The sequence below is a fragment of the Triticum dicoccoides genome, chromosome 4B (genome assembly GCF_002162155.2).
Source record: "Triticum dicoccoides isolate Atlit2015 ecotype Zavitan chromosome 4B, WEW_v2.0, whole genome shotgun sequence".
Lineage (NCBI taxonomy): Eukaryota > Viridiplantae > Streptophyta > Magnoliopsida > Poales > Poaceae > Triticum > Triticum dicoccoides.
Window position 1 is genome coordinate 651,041,342 of NC_041387.1, and position 20,531 is coordinate 651,061,872.

A 20,531-nucleotide genomic window follows, 5' to 3' on the forward strand; every position below is an offset into this window, starting at 1 on the left:
ACAAAACCACATTCTTTCTCTCAAAAATGAAATAAGATAGAAAACCCTATTCTCACTAACCCATCGGGGTTTAAGTCCTATACACCGGTGCTCACAATTTTTTGAATTTAGTCCAGGCCTTTCGATGACGTGTGTTTAGTGCAAGGGGATGTCATCGTCGACTACGAAGGCGTAATCTCATGATGATATGCTGACTCAGTCTCTTAAAGATGCTCATATAGAGGAGAATGTGTGTGCGTGCGTTCATAGGAGTGAGTGTATATTTGTATGAGCGTCTGTGTCTATACTATGTCCAAAGTGTCACCTATTCGCACAGAAACGGTTGACCCTATCTAGCCATTGGGCTTTTTCCTTCCGGTTTTGGGAACTCCCAGCCAATTTTTACCTATTTTGTAAACCATCTAGAAGGTTCTTGAACCGGTATTATTGTTTCTTTTACTGGCTATTATAATTTTTTTTGTTTTTTCCTAAATTCAAATTTCAAAAAATATAGATCTTAAAAAAATTATTCGAAATTACAAAAAATGTTTGGTTTTAAAAAATGTTTGGTATTTAAAACTTATTCATACTTAAAAAGTGTTGAATTCCTAAGAAAACATTTCTTGAAAAAAGTTCAAATCTTAATAATTTATTTGAAATCTACAAAGGATGCTTGCTTTCCCCAAAAGTAGTGTGAAATTTTAATGTTTTCGTTTTGTTTATAAAATGAACAAAATTTAGAAAATTATTCATTTTCAAAAAAGGTTTAAATCTTTAAAATTTTGTTTGAAATTGCATAAATGTATGGATTATTATCAGTTTTTTGTTCATGCTTTTAGAACACGTTAAAAATTTGAATTTTTTTCACTTTTTACCAAAAAAAGGAACTAAAAAAACTCAATTAGAAATTTTGATCGTGTTTAAAAAAATGCTCACCATTTATATTCGGAGTTCCATTTTTTTGTTCATGTTTTTTTCAAAAAAATGGTTGGGATTTTACTTTTTTTTCTCACATTTTTCAAAAATTGTTCAGATAATTGAAAAACAAATAGTACATGATACCTTATACGCTATAATATGCGGCTGAGTATATGCTATTATACATGACACGTGCTCCCTCTCTCCAATAATAAATGGTCCTAATGTGTTTTTTAGGCTAACCTTGAACACATGTTAGAGTAATAATATATGAAACATGCAACTTACACAAAGCATGCCATCAAATTCTTACATGAAAGGAGCTTCCAGTGATACAACTTTCACACTATACATCTCATATACTATTAATCTTATCAATAGTCAAAGGCAGTCTCAAAAATTGCATGCTCCCTCTATTATTTGTTTTCTCATGTTTTTCAAAATTTGTTCAGATAATTGAAAAACAAATAGGACATGATACCTTATACGCTATAATATGCGGCTAAGTATATGCTATTATACATGACACGTGCTCCCTCTCTCCAATAATAAATAGTCCTAATGTGTTTTTTGAGGCTAACCTTGAGCACATGTTAGAGCATTAGGCCATATATATTGAGGGAGTAATACACAAAAATAATACGCGTTGAAGATGTTTTAAATGTTAGATTTTTTTCTAAACAAAGAAAACATTATTTATCCATTGAATACACATTTTCTAACAAATATATGAAAATATTTTTTGAATGCATGAGCATTTTTAAAATGCTGTTATAATTCAAAAAGAAACGTTTGTGCATTTCTGAACAATGCTCTCTTACATTTCATCAACACTTTTTAAAATGTATGATAAACACTTTTTAAAATTTTATTAAATTAGCATATGAAATACATGTATCTATAATATTACCAAAATATAAGGAAATTTTTCAAAGGAAAATAAATAAAATCAGCGAACGAAGCCACAAAGTTGGCCCACTAGAGGTTGCCCTGATGCAAGTGCATCGTCTAGCTCGATGCGTGAGAGCTTTTTTTCGTAACACGTGCAAGAGCTATGTCTCACATTAAGCAAGATGGTAGCAACTCTCGTGAATGCATTTACAAAATGGTCGTGGAGAGCTATGTCTCGCATTAAGCGAGATGGTAGCGACTCTTGTTGATTGCATCTACACCCTTGTCTTGTTGATGGTGTGCAGCAAACCTAGCAACCTACTTATAGATAAAAGAGCCGTTTTTTCGTTGTTTTTTGGGCTTTTAGTTTTCACTCGGTTTTCTTTGTTCCTTTCTCTAGTTTTACGGGTGGCTGTTTTTCTTTTCTTTGTTTGTTTCTTCTTTTTTATTCGGTCTTCTCTGGTTTCTTTTCATTTTTGTTCTCTGGATTTTTCATTCTTTTTGCATTTGTTTCTTTGGTTTATTTTTCATTATTTTATTTATTTATTTTTTGTTTTCTTTGCTTCTTTTGGTTGTGATTCTAATTTTTTGTATATGTTAATTTTTTTCTCTAATACAAGGTTTTCATTTTTCCACTATAAATTTAACATTTTCCCACTATAAATTTTTTTGGTTTTGGTTTCAAATGCTTAACTAATATTTTTCAAATACAAGATTAACATTTATTGAACCTATACTTCTTTTTACAATTAACATTTCCAAATCCTTGATTAACATTACTAAATGGAATATTAACATATTTTAACAAATGTTCATCATTTTTTGTAAACACATTTAATATTTTTCAAATGCTTGATTAACATTTTCAAATACCTGTTTAATTTTTTTTAAATGCTTGCTTAACATTTTTATATACATGATAAAAAACTCATCATTTTTAATACATGTTTAACATTTTTCCTACACACATTACAAATTTATAAAATACTTGTTCAACGTTTTTCGCGAATGCTCAACTAACAATTTTATATACATGATCACGTTTTTTTCATCATTTTTTCAGTACATGCTCAGCACTTTTTCTATACACATTCAACATTTTTCAAACATTTGTTCAACATTTGGTTTTCTTTGTTTGTTTCAACGTTTTCCACCTTTATTCTTCTGGTTTTCTTCCGTTGTTTCCTTTTTTTTCAACACATATCTAAATTTTCATACGCATTATTATTTTTTGTATACATTAGAATTGTTTTTATACCTGTTTTAAATAGATGATTAAACTTGTTTTTATACCTTATTTAAATGACTAATTTTTTAATACACATTGTATATGTGTCATATAAACCTAAAACATTTTTTTTGGAAATGCTTCACATTCTTTCTACACGTGGTTAATAGTTTAAAAAACATGTTTTGAACAACAAATTTAAATACAGGTTAAACATTTTTAATCACACCTTGAAACTATGCAAACTTTTATTTACAGTGTGTGGACATTTTTTAATGATCTAAACATTTCTGAACTAATCAACTTTTTTTTACAGTGTACAAACATTTATTGAAAATGTTTAAAACATTTTTGAACCAATGATAAGCTTTTTAAATAAATCAATCATATTTTTGGATTATCCAAACAAATTTGCTACAATGCACAAGAAAACTTGTACACAATATTAATATTTTTCATTCACATGATTAACTTTTTCTACTTTTTTATTCACATTTTACATATTTCATATAAGTGAAAAAAAATTCTAAACAAGTTTAACATTATCCATATGGAAGATTATTTTAAAAATTTATAAAGGGAATTTTATATTTTATATTTATATTGTTTCTAAATACAAAGAAAATTATAAAAAATAAAATGCGAACGGGTTGTGCCTACTAGGCCGGCCAAAAACCCTTGAAGGTGAGCCCCAGTAGGACTCGTACAGGGCGATACATAGTTAAGCTAAATTGCCCCTTCTCCCAACATGCACTGCACCAAATAGGCACTCCCGTTGGTATGCATCCCTGTCCCGAATCATATTTAGCGCCTTCTGCGTCATTTATGGTGTAAACGGTAGATTTTTTATATATGTTCAGTTCTTTCCAGGTTTCTAAGTTGGCCGCCCCATCACGGTGCCCAACATACGTAGGTTCTCTATATATGTTCAGTTTTTCATGTTTTACTCCAGGAGTTTTCCCACTGGTTTTCGTTCTTAGTCTCATTTTTTATTATAATATTTTAACATTTTCAAACCCGTGAACTTTTCCACAATTCTTTAACTTCTTCAAATCCTGTTCTTTCTCAAATCTATGAATTTTGTTCCAAATTCACGAAGTCTTTTTTCAAATCTGTGATTATTTTAAAAACTTCTTTCCAAATCCTTAAACTTTTTTCAAATGTGTTTCTTAGCTTTCAAATCCGTGTACTTCATTGTGAATGCATGATTTTTTTTAAAAGCCATGGATTTTTTAACTCTTGAACTTATCTTCAAATTCATGAGTAATTTTTGAATTCATGAACCTTTTTCAATCCATGAGCGTTTATTGAATCTGCATAAAAATCCAATTCATGAACATTTTCAAATCCATCAACATTTTTTTTCCAAATCGGTTGACTCTTTTCAAATTGTTCCAAAGTCATCAACGGTTACTTGGACATCCGGCCAATGGTTGACGGTCATAGAGAGCAGAGGGAGCATGACTATGTCCCACCTTCAACGAATCCTGGCTTCGGACTCCCTGGAGCGCGGGAGGCCACAACCTCTTTTTTGTATTTTTTACGTTTGCCATTGTCTTTTTTGCTTTTATTTTTATAATTTTGTATATATTTTAAAATATTATATACAAAAAAATTCTTCAAAAATGATTTGGAAAATATTGAAAAAGTATTACAAAATATCGAACAAGTATTTGAAAACTACTATTGAACAAGTATTTGAAAAAATGTTGATCATGTATATAAAAATGTTGAACAAGTATTGGAAAAATGTTGAACAAGTTTAAGAAAATTTTGATCATGTATATAAAAATGTTGAAAAAATACTTGAAAAATGTTGAACAAGTATTTGAAAAAATATTGATCATATATATAAAAATGTTGAACAAGTATTTAAAAAATGTTGAACAAGTATTTGAAAAAATGTTGAACATGTACACAAGAATGTAGAATGAAAAACAAAAAGAAACAAAGAAAAACAAAAAGAATGAAAACCTAAAAAGAAACAAAATAAACCAAAGGAAAAAAGAAAATGTAAAAAATGAAGAAACAATTGAAAAGACCCGGAGAAGATTTTTTTTTTAGAAAAACAGTCTCTCTTTCTCTATAAGTAGGTCGCACCCTAGCATTCATCACGAACACGGTGCAAACTTAGTGGTTAGCTTCGCTGCTCCTCATCGGGGAGACCCAAGTTTGAATCCTGGGTCGACCCCCTATGCTCGTTCCCTTTTTCTCGTCATTTCTTTTAAGTGCACTCTCTTGGGCCCGCTCGTTACTGTGCATTTGAAGCGAGGGTTTCTTTTTGCCTCGCTTAAAGCCATAAGATAGGTGCACTTGGACAAGCGAGCTACTGGCTCTTGTAGCTGGGCCTGCCCACCCAAGGGGGATGCGTGGGTGGCTGGCACAGACAGTGCCTGCTTAGAGGTGGTAACTAGTATCAAAAAGGGGGCAACATCAGTTTATGCACCAATTCTGAATGAGATCCACCACCGTAGTGAGGAGTTTGAGCAAGTTCAGTTTCTGTTTGAGCCCCGTGAAGCAAATGTTGAAGCTCACATGTTAGCTAAAGTTGGATCTTCTCTTGCAGCTGGTAGACATATGTGGCTAGGGAGTGTTCCGTGCATTATTTGTATTCCACACTTTTTGCCTGTTTGAATAAATTCCCTGGTTCACCTAAAAAAAGACAGTGCTAACCTTTTTTTTAGTTGGAGAGCGCTAACTAGGTGTACTTGTCCCTGCGTCGCCACTTTCTCGCCCTAGGGCGTTGGTGTGCGTCCAAATGTGCATCTTTGGGCCGGCCCAGTATGGGTTGCAGTGTGTTAAGGCGCCTATCTTTCTTTTAGATTTCTTATTCCATTATTTCCTTAATTTAACAAAATTGAAAAAAGTTAATGAAATAAAATAATAAAATTAGGAATTTTTGTACAAATTTGAAGACATGTTTGTGAGTATAAAATCTGTTTATGAACTTGAAAAAAAGTTGAGTTAGAAAAAAATGTCTGCATATCTAATTTTTTGTAAAATACTTGTGGATTTATAAAATGTTTGACCATTTGAATTATGATCACAAATAAAACAAAGGTCCATACATTTTAAAATGTTCCTAGATTAATAAATGTTCGTGAATTCAATTTTTTTGATGGATTTAAAAATACTCATGAATTTCGAAAAAATGGCCACACAATCAGAAAATGGTCTCTATATTTAAAAGTGTCTAAAATTTCAAAAAAATTGTGTGAACGTAATGAGTAAAATAAAAAGGTAAAAAACATTTATCACAAAGCCAAAATTTTAAAATGGTTCCAAAAAAAGAATGAAAAATCCAGGAAAAAGGTAACATAGAACATTAAAAAGCTTAAAAAACATAAAACGTTAGAAAAAAGGACTAGAAGAAAACTAGAAGGTTCCCCAAACCGAACGATCTGGCACACTTGATACAACTGAATGAGGTTGCCCATTACCGCTCATTGGTTCTTCTTTGTGCAATTACGATAGTCCGGCGACTTGATGCAACAAGCGTCTTTTGGAAATTGCATGTTAGGACAAGAGAGCTTGTTTGGGCCGTTTGGCAAACACTTAAACCTTCTGTATGAGCTGGCCATTGGCTTGGTCTGGTAGCTTCATTATTTTAAAATTTTATGAAGTTAGAAAATTTTGTCAAAAATATATATTTAAGGAACAAGTTTTTAGTTAACATATTGTAAAGTGGCTCAATCTAATGTTTTAAAACATATGTATAAAGTATATTCATGTTTTTTTAAATCGTGTGTTTGAAAAAAGAGTTATTATTTCAAAACAAATGTTCACACCTGTGTGAATATGTGTTCGTATGCTTCGGAAAGAAACTTAGAAAATAAAAAGGAAGATAAAAAAAATGAAGATATATATGAAGGAAAATGGAAATGGCCCGTACCAGGATAGATAAGGGTGCGTGTTTGCCCAACGTTTTGTTGGGACGGGTGTGGAGTACTTTTTATAGTATCGAGCGCTGATTAGAGAAGTGGTATATATATGAAGATTTCCCGCCCAATACACGTACTACACTTAGCCATGCCACTTTGATCTAACCGGAGAAGCAAATCTGACGATGCGTGGTAGTATCGGATGGAAATCAGATATAGAACATCGTACGAGAAGCTATTTCAAAATAGGTAATGTGTGTTTGGAGTGCATACTTTCTCTCTTTGAAATCCTGGATCGAAAATTCTCATGTTCTCCTCAATCCCCCACCCCTGATCGACGCGATGCCGCCCTGTCCCCGACACTCTGCTCCTCCGAAGATGCGAGCTACTTCCACCCCATCACGCCATAGCGCCCGTCAGGCTGCGGCGACCAACCCAACTCCGGTGGCGCAGCGCACGGTGCTCACGTTGGTCCAGGAGCTGGGCAAGCTCGGCCCCAAGGATAAGATGACTCCCAAGGCGGCGATAGCTCTGATGAAGGGGTTCCAAGAGCCTCTCTCCGGCGGCGACATCACTGCCATCGCCAAAATCACGGGACTGGACCCGGTCGCGCTCAAGATCGCTGCTGGCATGGCAGGGATGGCCAGCGGAGATGAGACAACGGTTGCCTGATGTTAGTTGTTATCTCAGCATTTAGTCTTCGTCATCGGCTAGTCTTAAACCAGTTAGAGTTAGGTCTAGTTGTTATGTGTCAGGTGCTAAGATTGTGGTTAGTTTGTCAACGGCGGGGTTTTCGCCCTGCTGGTGGCCGCCGTCGCCCCCCGGATCGTTGTAAGGTGTGTTGTTTGTTTCCCATTAGTAAGTGTAGACGACGGAGAACTGCATGGTGTCCCCATGAATGACGATCATCTAAACTACATGTCCTGGAACATCCGTGGCTTTAACTGCCCAGCTCATCGCTCGGTAATCCACAAAGTAGTTTACGCATAGAGTATCGGTGCTTTGTCTCCAGGAAACTAAGATAGAATCGTGGTCATCTTCTATGGCATGCAAGGTGGGAGGCCCAAATCTTCAGGGATGCATTGTTTTGCCGGCGGTAGGTACGAGAGGAGGCGCGACAATCTTCTGGGACAGGCTAGTAGTCGACATCACGTCCCATAGGATAGGTAGATTCGCGATCACGGTTAGGGTAGATCTTCTCTCCACTAGTGTAGGGTTTTGGCTTACCACTGTTTACGGGCCGACTGATGATGTACCGAAGGAGGAATTCCTCATAGAGCTAGCTGACGCAGCGCCTCCGGCGAGAGAACCGTGGTTAATCGATGGAGATTTTAACATGATTTACTAGGCTAGGGACATGAACAACTCCAACCTGAACAGGAGGATGATGGGAAAATTCGGGAGAGCAATTGATGCAGTAGATTTGAGAGAGATCAAATGCAAAAATCACAGATACACCTGGAGCAACGAAAGAGAAGATCCCACTCTCTGCAGCATCGACAAATTTTTCTGCAATTCTCAGTGGGAGGAAAATCACCCGGATTTCATTCTGACTGTAGCCTCAACTTCCTTCTTGGACCACTGCCCGCTGCTGCTCACCAAAGAACACAACTCCCTTCAGACTAGCCCGATTCAGATTCGAAAACTTTTGGCCGAAGTTTCCTCACTTCTTTGAAACTGTACAACATGCTTGGCACCGACCAGTCAATCACGACTGCCCTTTCGTCAGGATCAAGAGGAGACTGACCAGAGTGGGGGATGATCTGAAAATTTGGAGTAAGGCCACCTTTGGCAAGACGAAATTGCAGTTCCACATCGCCAATGAGGTGATTCTGAGGCTTGATACAACACAGGAATTCAAAAAACTCCCCAGCGCTGAATTTCACCTCAGGAAGCAGCTGAAGATCAAAGTGCTGGGCATAGCCGCAATTGACAGAGCTAGGAAGAGGCAAGCTTCTCGGATTGGCTGGCTGCATGCGGCCAAAACTAACACTAAGCTATTTCATGCTAAGATGCGAGCCCGTAAACGGAAAAACTTCATCCACTCCTTGATAGTGGGTAACAGAGAATTATTTGATCATTTTGCTAAAGAAGAGGCGGTGTTCGAGCACTTTGCTGCTGGGATTGGGCAAAGGGAGCAACGTCAGAAAGTGATAAACTGGGATGCGATCCACATCCCACAGATTGATGACCGGGGGCTTGTTTCCCCTTTCTCTATCGTGGAGGTGTGGGCGGTGATCATCGCCTCCCCACCTGAAAAGGCCCCGGGCCCATACGGGTTCACGGTGAAGGAAATATGCCCTAGAGGCAATAATAAAGTTGTTATTTATATTTCCTTATATCATGATAAATATTTATTATGCATGCTAGAATTGTATTAACCAGAAACTTAGTACATGTGTGAATACATGGACAAAACATAGTGTCCCTAGTATGCCTCTACTTAACTAGCTCGTTAATCAAAGATGGTTATGTTTCCTGACTATAGACATGTGTTGTCATTTAATGAACGAGATCACATCATTAGAGAATGATGTGATGGACAAGACCCATCCATTAGCTTAGCATAATGATCGTTAAGTTTTATTGCTATTGCTTTCTTCATGACTTATACATGTTCCTCTGACTATGAGATTATGCAACTCCCGAATACTGGAGGAACACCTTGTGTGCTATCAAACGTCACAACGTAACTGGGTGATTATAAAGATGCTCTACAAGTGTCTCCAAAGGTGTTTGTTGGGTTGGCATAGATCGAGATTAGGATTTGTCACTCTGTGTATCGGAGAGGTATCTCTGGGCCCTCTCGGTAATGCTCATCACTATAAGCCTTGCAAGCAATGTGACTAATGAGTTAGTTGCGGGACGAAGCATTACGGAATGAGTAAAGAGACTTGCTTGTAACGAGATTGAACTAGGTATGAAGATACCGACGGTCGAATCTCGGGCAAGTAGCATACCGACGACAAAGGGAACAACGTATGTTGTTATGCGGTTTGACTGATAAAGATCTTCGTGGAATATGTAGGAGCCAATATGAGCATCCAGGTTCTGCTATTGGATATTGATTGGATATGTATCTCGATCATGTCTACATAGTTCTCGAACCCGTAGGGTCCGCACGCTTAACGTTCGATGACGATTTGTATTATGAGTTATGTGTTTAGGTGACCAAAGTTTGTTCGGAGTCCCGGATGAGATCACGGACAGGATGAGGATTCTCGAAATGGTTGAGAGGTAAGGATTGATATATTGGAAGGTTACATTTGGACATCGGAATGGTTTCGGGAAGTATCAGATAAGTTTCGGAGTACCAGGAGGTTACTGGAACCCCCCGGGGGACTATTGGGCCTTCATGGTGAAGGAAATATGCCCTAGAAGCAATAATAAAGTTATTATTTATTTCCTTATTTCATGATAAATGTTTATTATTCATGCTAGAATTATATTAACCGGAAACTTAGTACATGTGTGAATACATAGACAAATAGAGTGTCACTAGTATGCCTCTACTTGACTAGCTCGTTGAATCAAAGATGGTTAAGTTTCCTAGCCATAGACATGAGTTGTCATTTTACTAACGGGATCACATCATTAGAGAATGATGTGATTGACTTGACCCATTCTGTTAGCTTAGCACTTGATCGTTTAGTATATTGCTATTGCTTTCTTCATGACTTATACATGTTCCTATGACTATGAGATTATGCAACTCCCGAATACCAGAGGAACACTTTGTGTGCTACCAAACATCACAACGTAACTGGGTGATTATAAAGGTGCTCTAACGGTGTCTCCGATGGTACTTGTTGAGTTGGCATAGATCAAGATTAGGATTTGTCACTCCGATTGTCGGAGATGTATCTCTGGGCCCTCTTGGTAATGCACATCACTATAAGCCTTGCAAGCAATGTGACTAATGAGTTATTTGCGGGATTATGCATTACGAAATGAGTAAAGAGACTTGCCGGTAACGAGATTGAACTAGGTATTGAGATACCGACGATCGAATCTCGGGCAAGTGACATACCGATAACAAAGGGAACAACGTATGTTGTTATGTGGTTTTACCGATAAAGATCTTCATAGAATATGTACGAGACAATATGAGCATCCAGGTCCCGCTATTGGTTATTGACCGGAGATGAGTCCCGGTCATGTGTACATAGTTCTTGAACCCGTAGGGTCCGCACACTTAATGTTCTTTGACGATTTGTATTATGAGTTATGTGATTTGATGAACGAAGTTTGTTCGGAGTCCCGGATGAGATCGGGGACATGACGAGGAGTCTTGAAATGTTTGAGACGTAAATATCAATATATTGGAAGGCTATATTCGGACATCTGAAAGGTTCTGAGTGGTTCGGGTATTTATCGGAGTACCGGAGAGTTACGGGAATTCGCCGGGGAGTATATGGACCTTATTGGGCTTTAAGGGAGAGAGAGAGGAGCTACCTAGGGCAGGCCGCGCACCCCCAAGGCCTAGTACGAATTGAACTAGGGGGAGGGGCGGTGCCCCCTTCTTCCTTCTCTTCTCTCTTCCCCTTCCTTCTCTCCTACTCCTACTACTTGGAAGGGGGGAATCCTACTCCCGGTGGTAGTAGGACTCCCCAGGGCGCGCCATAGTAGAGGGCCAGCCCTCCCCCTCCTCCACTCCTTTATATACGGGGGAAGGGGGCACCCCATGGACACACAAGTTGATCATTGATCTCTTAGCCATGTGCAGTGCCCCTCTCCACCATAATCCACCTCGGTTATATCATCATAGTGCTTAGGCCAAGCTCTGCGCCGGTAGCTTCATCATCACCGTCATCACGCCATCGTGCTGACGAAACTCTCCTTCCACACTGCTGGATCAGAGTTCGTGGGACGTCACCGAGCTGAACGTGTGCAGATCGCGGAGGTGCCGTACGTTCGGTACTAGGATCGGTCGATCGTGAAGACGTACGACTACATCAACCGCGTTGCATAACGCTTCCGCTTTTGGTCTATGAGGGTACGTGGACAACACTCTCCCCTCTCGTTGCTATGCATCACCATGATCTTGCGTGTGCGTAGGAGATTTTTGAAATTACCACGTTCCCCAACAGTGGCATCCGAGCCAGGTTTATGCGTAGATGTTATATGCACGAGTAGAACACAAAGCGATAATGGTCATACTGGTTACCAGCATGTCATACTTTGATTCGGCGGTATTGTTGGCTGAAGCAGCCCGGACCGACATTACGCGTATGCTTATGCAAGACTGGTTATACCGACGTGCTTCGCACACAGATGGCAGGCAGGTGTCAGTTTCTCCAACTTTAGTTGAATCGAGTGTGGCTACGCCCGGTCCTTGTTGAAGGTTAAAACAACACATACTTGACGAAAAATCATTGTGGTTTTGATGCATAGGTAAGAACGGTTCTTGCTCAGCCCGTAGCAGCCACGTAAAACTTGCAACAACAAAGTAGAGGACGTCTAACTTGTTTTTGCAGGGTATATTGTGATGTGATATGGTCAAGACATGATGCTAAATTTTATTATATGAGATGATCATGTTTTGTAACAGAGTTATCGGTAATTGGCAGGAGCCATATGGTTGTCGCTTTATTGTATGCAATGCAATCGCCCTGTAATTGTTTTTACTTTATCACTAAGCGGTAGCGATAGTCGTAGAAAGAATAGTTGGCGATACGACAACGATGCTACGATGGAGATCAAGGTGTTGCGCCAGTGACGATGGTGATCATGACGGTGCTTTGCAGATGGAGATCAAAGATACAAGATGATGATGGCCATATCATATCACTTATATTTATTGCATGTGATGTTTATCCTTTATGCATCTTATTTTGCTTAGTTCGACGGTAGCATTATAAGATGATCTCTCACTAAATTTCAAGGTACAAGTGTTCTCTCTGAGTATGCACCATTGCGAAAGTTCGTCGTGCCGAGACACCACGTGATGATCGGGTGTGATAAGCTCTACGTTCACATACAACGGGTGCAAGCCAGTTTTGCACATGCAGAATACTCGGGTTAAACTTGACAAGCCTAGCATATGCAGATATGGCCTTGGAACACTGAGACCAAAAGGTCAAGCGTGAATCATATAGTAGATATGATCAACATAGTGATGTTCACCATTGAAAACTACTCCATCTCACGTGATGATCGGACATGGTTTAGTTGATTTAGATCACGTGATCACTTAGATGACTAGAGGTATGTCTATCTAAGTGGGAGTTCTTAAGTAATATGATTAATTGAACTTTAATTTATCATGAACTTAGTCCTAGCAATATTTTGCAAATAATGTTGTAGATCAATAGCTCACGTTGTTGCTTCCCTATGTTTTTATATATGTTCCTAGAGAAAACTAAAGTTGAAAGATGATAGTAGCAATGATGCGGACTGGGTCCGTGATATGAGGTTTATACTCATTGCTGCACAGAAGAATTATGTCCTTGATGCACCGCTATGTGACAGACATATTGCAGGAGCAGATGCAGACGTTATGAACGTTTGGCTAGCTCAATATGATGACTACTTGATAGTTTAGTGCGCCATGCTGAACGACTTAGAATCGGGACTTCAAAGACGTTTTGAACGTCATGGACCATATGAGATGCTCCAGGAGTTGAAGTTACTATTTCAAGCAAATACCCGAGTTGAGAGATATTAAGTCTCCAACAAGTTCTATAGCTAAAAGATGGAGGAGAATAGCTCAAGCAGTGAGCATGTGCTCAGATTATCTGGGTACTACAATCGCTTGAATCAAGTTGGAGTTAATCTTCCAGATAAGATAGTGATTGACAGAGTTCTCTAGTCACCATCACCAAAGTAACTGGAACTTTGTGATGAACTATAGTATGCAAGGGATGACGTAAACAATTCCTGAGCGCTTCGTGATGCTGAAATCGACGAAGGTAGAAATCAAGAAAAGAGCATCAAGTGTTGATGATTGATAAGATCACTAGTTTCAAGAAAAGGACAAAGGGAAAGAAAGGGAACTTCAAGTAGAATGGAAAGCAAGTTGTCGCTCCCGTGAAGAAACCCAAAGCTGGACCAAAGCCTGAAAATGAGTGCTTCTACTGCAAAGGAAATGGTCACTGTAAGCGGAAATGCCCCAAATATTTGGTGGATAAGAAGGATGGCAAAGTGAACAGGGGTATATTTGAAGGAAATATGCCCTAGAGGCAATAATAAAGTTATTATTTATTTCCTTATATCATGATAAATGTTTATTATTCATGCTAGAATTGTATTAACTAGAAACATGATACATGTGTGAATACATAGACAAACTAAATGCCACTAGTATGCCTCTACTTGACTAGCTCATTAATCAAATATGGTTATGTTTCCTAACCATAGACATGAGTTGTCATTTGATTAATGGGATCACATCATTAGGAGAATGATGTGATTGACATGACCCATTCCGTTAGCTTAGCACTTGATCGTTTAGTATGTTGCTATTGCTTTCTTCATGACTTATACATGTTCCTACAACTATGAGATTATGCAACTCCCATTTATCGGAGGAACACTTTGTGTGCTACCAAACGTCACAAGTAACTGGGTGATTATAAAGGAGCCCTACAGGTGTCTCCAAACGTACATGTTGAGTTGGCATTTTTCGAGATTAGGATTTGTCACTCCGATTGTCAGAGAGGTATCTCTGGGCCCTCTCGGTAATGCATGTCACTATAAGCCTTGCAAGCAATGTAGCTAATGAGTTAGTTACGGTATGATGCATTACGTAACGAGTAAAGAGACTTGCCGGTAACAAGATTGAACTAGGTATTGCGATACCGACGACCGAATCTCGGGCAAGTAACATATTGATGACAAAGGGAACAATGTGTGTTGTTATGCGGTTTGACCGATAAAGATCTTCGTAGAATATGTAGGAGCCAATATGAGCATCCAGGTTCCGCTATTGGTTATTGACCGGAAACGTGTCTCGGTCATGTCTACATAGTTTTCGAACCTGTAGGGTCCGCACGCTTAAGGTTTCGATGACAGTTATATTATGAGTTTATGAGTTTTGATGTACCGAAGTATGTTCAGAGTCCTGAATGTGATTACGGACATGACGAGGAGTCTCTAAATGGTTGAGACATGAAGATTGATATATTGGAAGCCTATATTTGGATGTAGGAAGTGTTCCGGGTGAAATCGGGATTTTACCGAAGTACCGGGAGGTTACCGGAACCCCCCGGGGGCTTAATGGGCCATAGTGGGCCTTAGTGAAGAAGAGGAGAGGATTCCAGGGCAGGGCCGCGCACCCCTCCCTCCCTAGTCCGAATAGGACAAGGAGAGGGGGGCGGCGCCCCCCTTTCCTTCCTCTCTCTCCCTCCTCTTTCCCCCCTTCTCCAAGTACATCAAGGAAGAAGGGAGTCCTACTCCCGGTGGGAGTAGGACTCGCCTTGGCGCGCCTCCTCCCTGGCCGGCCGCCCCTCCCCCCTTGCTCCTTTATATACGGGGGCGGGGGGCACCTCCAGACACAACAATTGATCTTTTGATCTCTTAGCCATGTGCGGTGCCCCCCTCCACCATAGTCCTCCTTGATAATATTGTAGCGGTGCTTAGGTGAAGCCCTGCGACGGTAGAACATCAAGATCGTCACCATGCCGTCATGCTAACGGAACTCTCCCTAGACACTCGGCTGGATCGGAGTTCGAGGGACGTCATCGAGCTGAACGTGCGCTAGAAATCGGAGGTGCCGTAGTTTCGGTGCTTGATCGGTCGGGCCGTGAAGACGTACGACTACATCAACCGCACTGTTCTAACGCTTCCGCTTTCGGTCTACGAGGGTACATGGAAAACACTCTCCCCTCTCGTTGTTATGCATCACCATGATCTTGCGTGTGAATAGGAATTTTTTTGAAATTACTACGTTACCCAACAGTGGCATCCGAGCCTAGGTTTTATGCATAGATGTTATATGCACGAGTAGAACACAAGTGAGTTGTGGGCGATACAAGTCATACTGCTTACCAGCATGTCATACTTTGGTTCGGTTGTATTGTTGGGTGAAGCGGCCCGGACCGACATTATGCGTATGCTTACGCGAGACTGGTTCTACCGACGTGCTTTGCACACATGTGGCTGGCGGGTGTCAATTTCTCCAACTTTAGTTGAACCGAGTGTGGCTACGCCCGGTCCTTGCGAAGGTTAAAACAATGCTAACTTGACGAACTATCATTGTGGTTTTGATGCGTAGGTAAGAACGGTTCTTGCTCAGCCCGTAGCAGCCACGTAAAATTTGCAACAACAAAGTAGAGGACGTCTAACTTGTTTTTGCAGGGCATGTTGTGATATGATATGGTCAAGACTGATGCTATATTTTATTGTGAGATGATCATGTTTTGTAACCAAGTTATCGGCAACTGGCAGGAGCCATATGGTTGTCACTTTATTGTATGAAATGCAAGCGCCCTGTAATTGCTTTACTTTATCACTAAGCGGTAGCGATAGTCGTAGAAGCAATAGATGGAGAAACGACAACGATGCTACGATGGAGATCAAGGTGTCGCGCCGGTGACGATGGTGATCACGACGGTGCTTCGGAGATGGAGATCACAAGCACAAGATGATGATGGCCATATCATATCACTTATATTGATTGCATGTGATGTTTTATCCTTTATGCATCTTATCTTGCTTTGGTTGAAGGTAGCATTTTAAGATGATCTCTCACTAATTATCAAGAAGTGTTCTCCCTGAGTATGCACCGTTGCGAAAGTTCTTCGTGCTGAGACACCACGTGATGATCGGGTGTGATAGGCTCTACGTTCAAATACAACGGGTGTAAAATAGTTGCACACGCGGAATACTCAGGTTAAACTTGACGAGCCTAGCATATACAGATATGGCCTTGGAACACGGAGACAGAAAGGTCGAACGTGAATCATATAGCAGATATGATCAACATAGTGATGTTCACCATTGAAAACTACTCCATCTCACGTGATGATCGGACATGGTTTAGTTGATTTGTATCACGTGATCACTTAGAGGACTAGAGAGATGTCTGTCTAAGTGGGAGTTCTTTAGTAATATGATTAACTGAACTTAAAATTATCATGAACTTAGTACCTGATAGTATTTTGCTTGTCTATGTTTTTTGTAGATAGATGGCTCGTGCTGTTGTTCCGTTGAATTTTAATGCGTTCCTTGATAAAGCTAAGTTGAAAGATGATGGTATCAATTACACGGACTAGGTCCGTAACTTGAGGATTATCCTCATTGCTGCACAGAAGAATTACGTCCTGGAAGCACCGCTGGGTGCCAGGCCTGCTGCAGATGCAACTGACGATGTTAAGAACGTCTGGCAGAGCAAAGCTGATGACTACTCGATAGTTCAGTGTGCCATGCTTTACGGCTTAGAACCGGGACTTCAACGGTGTTTGGAACGTCATGGAGCATATGAGATGTTCCAGGAGTTGAAGTTAATATTTCAAGCAAATGCCCGGATTGAGAGATATGAAGTCTCCAATAAGTTCTATAGCTGCAAGATGGAGGAGAATAGTTCTGTAATTGAACATATACTCAAAATGTCTGGGTATAATAATCACTTGATTCAACTGGGAATTAATCTTCCTGATGATAGTGTCATTGACATAATTCTTCAATCACTGCCACCAAGCTACAAGAGCTTCATGATGAACTATAATATGCAAGGGATGGACAAGACTATGCCTGAGCTCTTCGCAATGCTAAAGGCTGCGGAGGTAGAAACCAAGAAGGAGCATCAAGTGTTGATGGTCAATAAGACCACCAGTTTCAAAAAAAAGGTAAAGGGAAGAAGAAGGGGAACTTCAAGAAGAACAACAAACAAGTTACTGCTCAAGAGAAGAAACCCAAATCTGGACCTAAGCCTAAGACTGAGTGCTTCTACTGCAAGCAGACTGGTCACTGGAAGCGGAACTGCCCCAAGTATTTGGCGGATAAGAAGGATGGCAAGGTGAACAAAGGTATATGTGATATACATGTTATTGATGTGTACCTTACTAATGCTCGCAGTAGCACCTAGGTATTTGATACTGGTTCTGTTGCTAATATTTGCAACTCGAAACAGGGACTACAGATTAAGCGAAGATTGGCTAAGGACGAGGTGATGATGCGCATTGGAAATGGTTCCAAAGTCGATGTGATCGTGGTCGGCACGTTACCTCTACATCTACCTTCGGGATTAGTTTTAGACCTGACTAATTGTTATTTGGTGCCAGCATTGAGCATGAACATTATATCTGGATCTTGTTTGATGTGAGACGGTTATTCATTTAAATCAGAGAATAATGGTTGTTCTATTTATATGAGTAATATCTTTTATGGTCATGCACCCTTAAAAGTGGTCTGTTTTTATTAAATCTCGATAGTAGTAATACACATATTCATAATGTTGAAGCCAAAAGATGCAGAGTTGATAATGATAGTGCAACTTATTTGTGGCACTGCCGTTTGGGTCATATTGGTGTAAAGCACATGAAGAAACTCCATACTAATGGACTTCTGGAATCACTTGATTATGAATCACTTGGTACTTGCGAACCGTGCCTCATGGGCAAGATGACTAAAACGCCGTTCTCCGGAACTATGGAGCGAGCAACTGATTTGTTGGAAATCATACATACCGATGTGTGTGGTCCAATGAATGTTGAGGCTCGCGGCGGGTATCGTTATTTTCTCACCTTCACAGATGATTTGAGCAGATATGGGTATATCTACTTAATGAAACACAAGTCTGAAACATTTGAAAAGTTCAAAGAATTCCAGAGTGAAGTGGAAAATCATCGTAACAAGAAAATAAAATTTCTACAATCTGATCATGGAGGAGAATATTTGAGCTACGAGTTTGGTTTACATTTGAAACAATGCAGAATAGTTTCGCAACTCACGCCACCCGGAACTCCACAACGAAATGGTGTGTCTGAACATCGTAATTGTACTTTACTAGATATGATGCGATCTATGATGCCTCTTACTGATTTACCGCTATCGTTTTGGGGTTATGCTTTAGAGACAGCCGCATTCACGTTAAATAGGGCACCATCAAAATCCGTCGAGACGACGCCTTATGAACTGTGGTTTGGCAAGAAACCAAAGTTGTCGTTTCTTAAAGTTTGGGGTTGCGATGCTTATGTGAAGAAACTTCAACCAGATAAGCTCGAACCCAAATCGGAGAAATGTGTCTTCATAGGATACCCAAAAGAGACTATTGGGTACACCTTCTTTCACAGATCTAAAGGCAAGACTTTTGTTGCTAAATCCGGATCCTTTCTAGAGAAGGAGTTTCTCTCGAAAGAAGTGAGTGGGAGGAAAGTGGAACTTGATGAGGTAACTGTACCTGCTCTCTTATTGGAAAGTAGTTCATCACAGAAACCGGTTCTTGTGACAACTACACCAATTAGTGAGGAAGCTAATGACATTGATCATGAAACTTCAGATCAAGTTACTACCGAACCTCGTAGGTCAACCAGAGTAAGAACCACAACAGAGTGGTACGGTAATCCTATTCTGGAAGTCATGTTACTTGACCATGACGAACGTACGAACTATGAGGAAGCGATGATGATCCCAGATTCCGCAAAATGGCTTGAGGCCATGAAATCTAAGATGGGATCCATGTATGAGAACAAAGTATGGACTTTGGTTGACTTGCCCAATGATCGGTAAGCCATCGAGAATAAATGGATCTTCAAGAAGAAGACTGACGCTGATGGTAATGTAACTGTCTACAAAGCTCGACTTGTTGCGAAAGGTTTTTGAAAAGTTCAAGGGGTTGACTACGATGAGACTTTCTCACCCGTAGCGATGCTTAAGTCTGTCCGAATCATGTTAGCAATTGCCGCATTTTATGATTATGAAATATGGCAAATGGATGTCAAACTGCATTCCTGAATGGATTTCTGGAAGAAGAGTTGTATATGATGCAACCAGAAGGTTTTTTCGATCCAAAAGGTGCTAACAAAGTGTGCAAGCTCCAGCGATCCATTTATGGACTGGTGCAAGCCTCTCGGAGTTGGAATAAACGCTTTGATAGTGTGATCAAAGCATATGGTTTTATACAGACTTTTGGAGAAGCTTGTATTTACAAGAAAATAAGTGGGAGCTCTGTAGCATTTCTGATATTATATGTAGATGACATATTATTAATTGGAAATGATATAGAATTTCTAGATAGCATAAAGGGATACTTGAAAAAAGTTTTTCGATGAAAGACCTTGGTGAAGCTGCTTACATATTGGCCATCAAGATCTATAGAGATAGATCAAGACGCTTAATTGGACTTTCACAAAGCACATACCCTGATAAAGTTTTGAAAAAGTTCAAAATGGATTAGGCAAAGAAAGGGTTCTTGCCTGTATTACAAGGTGTGAAGTTGAGTCAGACTCAATGCCTGACCACAGCAGAAGATAGAGAGAAAATGAAAGATGTTCCTTATGCTTCAAGCATAGGCTCTATCATGTATGCAATGCTGTGTACCAGACCTGACGTATGCTTAGCAATAAGTTTGGCACGAAGGTACCAATGTAATCCAGGAGTGGATCATTGGACATCGGTCAAGAATATCATGAAATACCTGAAAAGAACTAAGGATATGTTTCTCGTTTATGGAGGTGACAAAGAGCTAGTCGTAA